This window comes from Myotis brandtii, unplaced genomic scaffold (assembly GCF_000412655.1).
Source record: "Myotis brandtii unplaced genomic scaffold, ASM41265v1 scaffold37, whole genome shotgun sequence".
NCBI classification, from domain to species: domain Eukaryota; kingdom Metazoa; phylum Chordata; class Mammalia; order Chiroptera; family Vespertilionidae; genus Myotis; species Myotis brandtii.
The window spans coordinates 759,605-767,908 of NW_005364225.1; positions in this window are offsets into that span (position 1 = coordinate 759,605).

Consider the following 8,304-nt stretch of genomic DNA (forward strand, 5'->3'; position numbering starts at 1 on the left):
AGCCCTGGCTTCATCCGGAAGGATGTCCGGTCTAATTAGCATATTACGCTTTTATTATTATAGATTTTTTTTAAAATTCAGATTCCATGTGTTCCCACTTGCTAACAAATATGGCTTAATTAATGTCAGTGAGCAAATCATATCTATACTACGCCATTCCACTTACTGTTGAGGATGGGAGTCAATATCAAATTTCCAAAGCCTTTGATTGATCTTTTGTATGCAGAATAGTTAGACCCATCGTCAATGGCTGTATCTTTGCTATTAATTAATCAACAGATATGCAAAAAAGAGGTTGTGAGCCAAGAAGAAAATAAATGCTTAAATTTTCTTTGTAAGAAAGAACATGGAATTGAGTTCTTGACACAAAGGTATTATGTCAAGGAAAAGGAGGTGAGAGAAAAAAAGGTGAAAAGGAGAAAGTGAGAGTAAGGAATTGGAACAACGTGGGAAAAGGAGAAATTAATGGTGAAGGAAACAAGAATGAACAAAGGACTTTTAAAAACAACAATGTGGATTTTTTTTTAAAGTTTCAGCTCTATAATATTGTTTTGTAACTATTATCTTTATAGTTTGAATAAAGTAGCCTTATACAAACCTGTATTTCTTCTTCAGAATTATTGCAGGGCAGAGAGAAGGAACCAACCACAAGAAGTGAACTATAGTAAAATTTAACAATTACTTAGTAACTTGAGAGTAGTAACTAGAGGCATATAAGCTTTCTGAGAATTCTGGGAGATATGGAGGTAGAGAGGTTCTGGGATTTCCCATGTGTCCTATGTGAATTTAAGTAATTTTCACTTAAATAAAATTGAATACATAAATTCTGTGGAACTGTGCATTTCCAGGCCACTCTTGGTTATGTGGATTTAACAATACTTATCACAATACCCAATAGAGTTTGTTGTGCAGTTCAAATAATATATTATGTATGAATCTATGTAGGTCATACACAAATATATTTAAAAAGCCATCCAAATAGCATAAAGGCTCATGACTATAGTGAATGCAGAAAGGAAATTAGCAAATACGTTTTTTCACAAAACACATTCTAATCAATAAGTTAAATTTCAGTTTCTTTTCTTGTTTTGTGATGTTAATAATTTTCTAATTAACTTGGAAAAATGTCATATAGGTAAGAGGGGAAGTACATAGGAAATTTTACACAGAGCTGGCATGAGTTCAAGGAAGCTGTAATAACCACTGTTTTATATTTAAAATCCAAAACAACTTTTAAACATCTCTAGAATCACAGTGATAGCTAAACTAAAATAAATTCATTTTCTGTGACTTAAAACAAGATATCAATCTTTTGCAGCTGCCACTTTGATTGACTGTATGTCTGATTGGATAGACAGGTCATGTACCATGACTTGAAATACACCCTCTTGACAGATCAGTCATCTTTAAAAATGGGTATCAAGAGATCTCAAATGGACCAAAATAATTTCAAATATATGACTTTGTTAATGCACACTTATAGACTAAGTTATATGTTGATGTTATCACAATAAAAATGGTCTTCAAAAATATAATAAGCTTTTAGAAGAAAATATTTAATCTCATAAAAAATGTAAGTTAAAGGAGAGAAATTTTTAAATAAATGTTTTGAATTCTCAGTACTATAATCTGAGAATAAGTGTGATTTATATAAAAGAAAGATATCTAACACGCATGATTAAGCTGATAAAGCTTATATATTTATTAGAGTTATTAAGAATAGTATTTTTAAAAAATTAAAGAGGTTAAAATTACTCTAAAACTGATATAAATTATTATGGAAAAGACTCGAACTGAAAATTTAAGTCATAGCACTATGCGGTGAAAATCAAATTATAGTTCAGATTACATTTACACATATGAACATTTTATGTTCAATGGACTTTCTTGGTATGCTATGAACTTACAATAGTTTTATTGGTTTGTCCTTTCAACTTGTAATAACATTTCTCTATTATGTATACATACAGATTCAATGCTAGATATATAAATACTCAGGATTTAAAATGAAGATTTTCAACCTCCCCATCTTGTCACCTCAGACTAATGAACAATAATAACTGTAATATAGGAATAGCATCATTGTCAAGCTAAACAAGGAAAAGCTTACTCTAGTGTTGGAAATGTTTTAAAAATGTTGTTTTTCTACCTTAGATAATATTTTCAATGTTTGACAATGATTTGAAGGATACCTTACTTTTTATTAAAGGTATATACCACAAGTATAAATTAGGTTAAATATTAAACTCTTCTGCTGATCGCTCTAATAAGAAGGATTATATACTAAGATTGAAGGATTAGAGAAAAGAATCACAGTGGTTAAAGCAAGACAGCCCTTGGTAGAAGAAAACAACCGTCTAGTCACTAGTGTCTACTCTTCCTTTAAGATGGTTCTGATCCAGGTCAAACAGCACTACTTTCCCCAGCTCCTGCTCCACTCTTCATATCTATGAAAGGCAGAAGAGTGCAATGTTTAAGAATGTGGCCTCTTGCACCAGCTAGCCTGGCTTTGAACCCTGACTCTAGCCCCGTGAATGAAGCAAGATAATGAGTTGTTCTGTGCTTGACGTAATGTCTGAAATTACTGAATTAATTTTTATTGACCATGTATTAAGAACTAGACTTTGAGATTAGGGAATGTGCATGTTTTTCATTTTTATATCTTCTGCATTTAACACAATGTATAAGCTACTTTTATTGACGGACAAAAAGAAAAGAAAGAAGAGAGAGAAAGAGGGAGAGTGGTAGAGAACAGTCAAGCTAAGTTTGTTTTAATTATAAAAATCTCCACTCTGGGTGCTGAAAAGATGGCATAAAAATTGGGTCAGAAGAATATTCTGGGTAGATGAGAACTAATGTAAATTTATGAATATTAAGACAGAATCCACATCAATTTAGGATTCAAATACTGACCTCTAGAGCTAACAGACAGCTGAAAGAGGGTGTTTAACTGTGACTAGACACACTATTTGGCTCAGAGCCTCGGGTTAGAAAAAAACCCTCACAGAATTAACTTTAGAGATGAAACTGACTTCAAAGTTTTAGTTTAGTCAAGAAAATAGTGTATGGAGAATTCAACTGTTTCCATAGGACAAAAAAAAAAAAAAGAAAAACCCACAAATTTCCTGTCAAGTAGTACTTGAGAAGAGAGAAGTGTAGTCCAGTTTGAAATTTTTTTCTTTAAAAAAAGTCATTTCCTTCAGGTACTGGTGACTATGTTGTGGGTACTGGAATATGTTGGAAACGAGGTGATCAGCCTACACAAAATGATTCCCAGGAAGCCCCATTTTGAACAACTATTCCCATCAGGCTGCCACACAGCACGAGGATAAACAAGAAGTTCTTCTCTGGTTTTCTTACATAGTATTGATACCATTGCAATAACCTGGTTTTTATGGAACAGGATAGGAGTAAATGGAAAACTAGATACTATAGGCATGCCATTTATATAACTTTGCTAATTTAACCCTCTCCAAGTCTGTTCCCCGCTGATAGGAGAAGGGACTATACAAAGGCAGTTGTGCACATGCCCAGTAAAATCTCAGTGATAGGGCCAGGTGCTTACCTGTCTGTCAATCAGTCCTGGGAACAAGTAGTAATTGGCCAGACTAGACATGAACAACGCAAGGGAAGGAAACCTGAATATTTAAACTTCTGAACAAAGGGGGTTCTCTCTCGGCTCTTGGGGTTCTCAGGGCTCGTGTTGTAGGAGGGCACACTCCCCTGCATTCGCCCACACAGCCTGTGGCCATGTGGACTCCACACAATGGAAGAGTGGACTTTAATTCGCCTGATGCTGAACGACACCCAGCTGCAACAAAAAACAGAAACGTTGGACCCTGACTTTGCGTTTGGCTCTACTGGAACCCCGGCTGCACCTCTTTCAGGACTGGCTTAGGTACATGGGACTTTGGAACCCCAGGAATGTAACTCCACACGAACGAAGTCTACCACATCTCATTCTCCTGCGCGAATCTTAGAGAAAGTTCATTTTCAAAATATATCTTAAGAACCCCATTCCCAGGAGCAAGGGAGGAATTTGATGCTCGAGTAACAGTACTGCCAGATTTTCCTCCCTTGCCTCTCTGTCTATGCCTTTTTGTCTAAGTTCTTATAAACTGGCTTTCTCTATGTGGCGCGCAGACTACAAGCCAAGAGTGACAGAGGGCGGCTGAGAAATAAAGCCCGGAGCTGCTGGTGGGTACCAAGCAGGGGAGGAGAGAGGGATCTGGGTGCTTCCTCTGGGACCACACAGAGGGCTGCCCAAGAAGAAGAAGGCCAGGGGTAGCCTGACTTCCTGAAGATACAGGCTTTCTGTACGTTGTTAGGGTCGCCAAAGGGAAATGCATGAGGCCAAAAGGGGTAAAGAACTATGACTTTATTAGGTCATCTGGAAAACCAGATGGGCTGAGCCTGCAAATGGTGCCAGCCCCCAAGGACAGGGAATCAAATTTTAAAGGACTCTAGATTTTAAAATATTTTTCAAGGTGGATAATTCTCTGGATGGGTTCAGATCCTGGGATGGTCCAGAGGGGAAGGATAATTGTCTTAGCAAGTGGAATATGGACTCAGAAAGTGGAATGTGGTCTTAGCAAGTGGAACATGGACTAAGCGAAAGGAAATGTTGGTTGTGAGGTGGTCTAAAGGTCAGTTCCCAAGGGAGGGGGGTATCTATTCAATTATTTAATCAGACTTAACATGTGTGAGCCCCTACCCATGGTTGCTTGTCACTTTCTTACCCATTTTCCTAATTTCTCTGATTTCTTCTGTTGTACAAAGTTGTCCTTCATGTAAATGGTCTTATGGCTTCCAGTGTTTTCCATAGGAAAAACAATATTATTTCTAAAACCACAAATAAGTGGAGGATGGAGAGAACTTCCTGAGCCAATAGGCCACTTGTGAATTGAAATCAGCATGGGAGAATTTGATCTTCGACTCCTAGCATTCTGGCAACTGTTTCTGGTGTGTGTGTGTGTGTGTGTGTGTGTGTGTGTTTTCTTAGATTAATGGGAGCAAAGGTTATGTCATGAGGAAGTAAAAATTAGGCTAAAGAAGCCTTCTTTTTGCTAAAAAAATCATTTTAAAGATGTTATGGTAATTATGGGACAGAGAAGCATTCTAGTTCTGGAAATGTGAGAAAATGGACTACCTTGGATATAATTTCAGGATGAAAAATTGTCAGATTTAGTCCAAAGGGACATATCTTCTTTAAGGAGAAAGTGCGATTCATTCAAATTGTATAGCACTTTTTGAAAAAGTTGCAGCAATTTGAAATTAACATGGAAGGTTGTGGATCCTTTGAATATCCACTTATATGTTTATTTCCTGTTTTTGTTTATACCTTTCTTTTTCATTTATTCTTTTATTCATTCTTCAGATAACATGAATTAAGGATCTGTTGTGTACAAGTTACTATTCCAAGTTCAAAAGAAATAAAGATTAGAAACTATAAACAGGTCTTCAAAGAACAACGTTTAGTCAAGTGGGAAACATAATTACAATGAATAGTTGTATGAACATAAAACAGTATTAATTAGTCAGTAAAGGCCAAATATGAGGATTCTTAAGCTTATTTAAATGAAAAGGAGGGATTTCACAGCTAGAAAAACAAATGAAATCATTTTCACCGCAGGAAATAGTATATTATTTAAAAAGAAAGTAAGAAACCATATACTGAATCATATGCATAGTCATTAATTTTAAAAATCTTCAATGTAAGTTAAATAAATGTATCTATTTCTAAAGGGAGATAAGCTTTATCCTATCTCCTAGAATTAAGTAGCTATTAATCACCTTCATGTAGCCTGTTTTTTGTTTGTTTGTTTGTTTGTTTGTTTTTCTGATGGTTCTATTTCACTCATCTCCTTACTCCTGAGGGGGCAGTGCCAGGATTAGAGAGGGGAAATTACTTTTAAGTTATTTCTCTTCCTTGAAGTTTGTGGCCTTATGGGTTTTCAACTAGAAGCCCACACTGTAACAGTTTATCCACATCAATATGGGATAAAGCACAACCTCGCTTTCTAGAAATCTGTAGATTATGAAATCTCTCTTCAGCATTTTATTCCCCAGCTGCTGTGGCTTACTTGGTAACTTAAGGCTTTATTTTTCATATGTACAGCTCAGGACTAAAAAAAAAACCTGAGTGATATTTGTATATAGATTTCGTGCTTCTGCTCTATAGTCACTTCCTCTGTGCGTTGTGTTTCTTAAATCATAGTTGTTTGATGAAATTGCCATCTCTCACAGCAGCAGTTAAGACTTTTGCTTTTTACTTGCACTTTACTGCCTTATGCGCTGATTTGGAAGTATCATCAAAGTAAATATGAAAATCGCAACATATGTTTGCTTCTGTCAAGTACTATATAGCCCCACAAGTCCCATGTGCATTGATTAATCACTTATGCCTTCAAAATTGTGGTTTTATGTAAGTTAACTTAGGTTATTTACTTTATAAATAATTATTTTATTAAGTCTGCAAAAGAATTAATCTATTAGCATGTTGATGGGAGTTGGAAAGGGATGGGATGTTCTTTGACCTGATTAAGCTCACTCTTAGCGGAGCAATGTGAACCTGAATTAGAAAGTGTGGACTTCACAAATATTTCTGAACTCCTTCAGTCATAAAGCTGGACCTAATATTGAAACAGAAATTTTGGGGGATGAAAAAGACAGGCTTAAGGAATTTTAGAAATTAAGGGGACCATGGAGGAAGCACAGGGCTGCAGAGGAGCAGAACGTATATTTCCATAGAATAGAGGAGCTGAAAAGCTGCAACAGGTACATTTCCATAGAATGAGGGAGCTGGGAACAGCAAAATGTCTATATTTACAAAATACTAGTAAAGGGAAGGAAGCCCTTCATACAGAAGAAGAAGAAAGCCCAAAGGGAATAGAAAAACAATAAGGAAGGAGTGGGGGAGGACCTTTGAGCTCAGGAGTTACTATAGTAGCCAGTGATCTGCAGCCTTTATAAGCCACAGGGAAAAGGAAGTCAGTGGGACCCTTACTCCCTCCCCACGTGAGAGTCCATTCTGTGAGACTCTTTCCCTATCCCCATGTGGGAGTCTGCACTTCTTCTTCAATAAATCTCCACCTTTGCTATATTACTGTCTGTCCGTGGATTAATTCTTCGACTCTGGAGGACAAAGAATCTGGGTTCCAGTCCAAAAATTCCATTTCAGTAAGATTCCAGGGGGTCCCCAGAAGAGGAATGTCTAAAAGAGGTTGAGAACCGCTGTATTTCTGTCACCTCCAGAGTCTTTAGACTCTCATACTAGTTCATACTTGGTCTTAAGAAATTCATTAAATTTCTAGTTTACTCATCCTACTGCTGGTTTGGCTTTAGATGTTATCTGCCTCAGGTAATTAAATGCTCAGGTCATTTTTTTTCCCCTGAGGGTATCCTTCTCTTTCCAAAATTTTGTGTTTGTTTGCCTTGCAACTTTAGTTCTCTGATGAATTCAAGAAAAATTGTTAGTTTGCAGTTTTTCCAGATTTTTAGTAGTTGTGAAGCTCTTTTCAGTTCTCTGCTGCTTTGACATGCAAACTAGAACTCAGAATATATTGTTCTTTTTGTTGTTGTTGTTAATCCTCACCCAAGGATATTTTTCCCATTAACTTTTGGAGAGAGTGGAAGGGATGGGGAGAGATGTAAAGAGAAAAATATCTCCTGCAAGTGCCCCAGTTGGGTGCAGGTGATGGAACCTGCAATCGAGTTATGTGCCCTTGACCTGAATGGAACCTGAGACCCTTTACTCCATGGGCTGACACTCTAAGCACAGAACCAAACCGGCTAGAGCTATATTATTTTTTTAAGTCCTTCCTAAATTGAAGTAAAAGTAGAATATTTTTTCTTCCCTTTCAAAATATAGTAATAAAATATATGTAAAATAAGAAATAAGATTTTGAAATATCTACTTGTTACTAAAATGTATTCACTGCAAAGGTGGAGATTTATTGAAGAACAAGTACAGACTCCCACATGGGGAGGGGGAAAGAGTCCCACTGAGTTCCTTTTCCCTATGGCAGGGGTGGGCAACCCCTAGCACGCCAGTAACTTTTGCTGGCACTCGAAACCCTCTCTTATAATCTTCCTTTTACAATGTTTTTCTTAATATCGACTTTTTTATTTCTCAGATAAATTCAGTGTAGGTGCAACTTAGATAAATAAATAATTTTACATAACACGTTATCTTAAAGACCATAGACGTGGATTGACGAGAGAGGGGAAGAGCAATTTCTATGCCTCTGCCTTAACTCTCCCTGCCTTCCTAGATCCGACCAGTGTTTTGGTTTCATCCACATA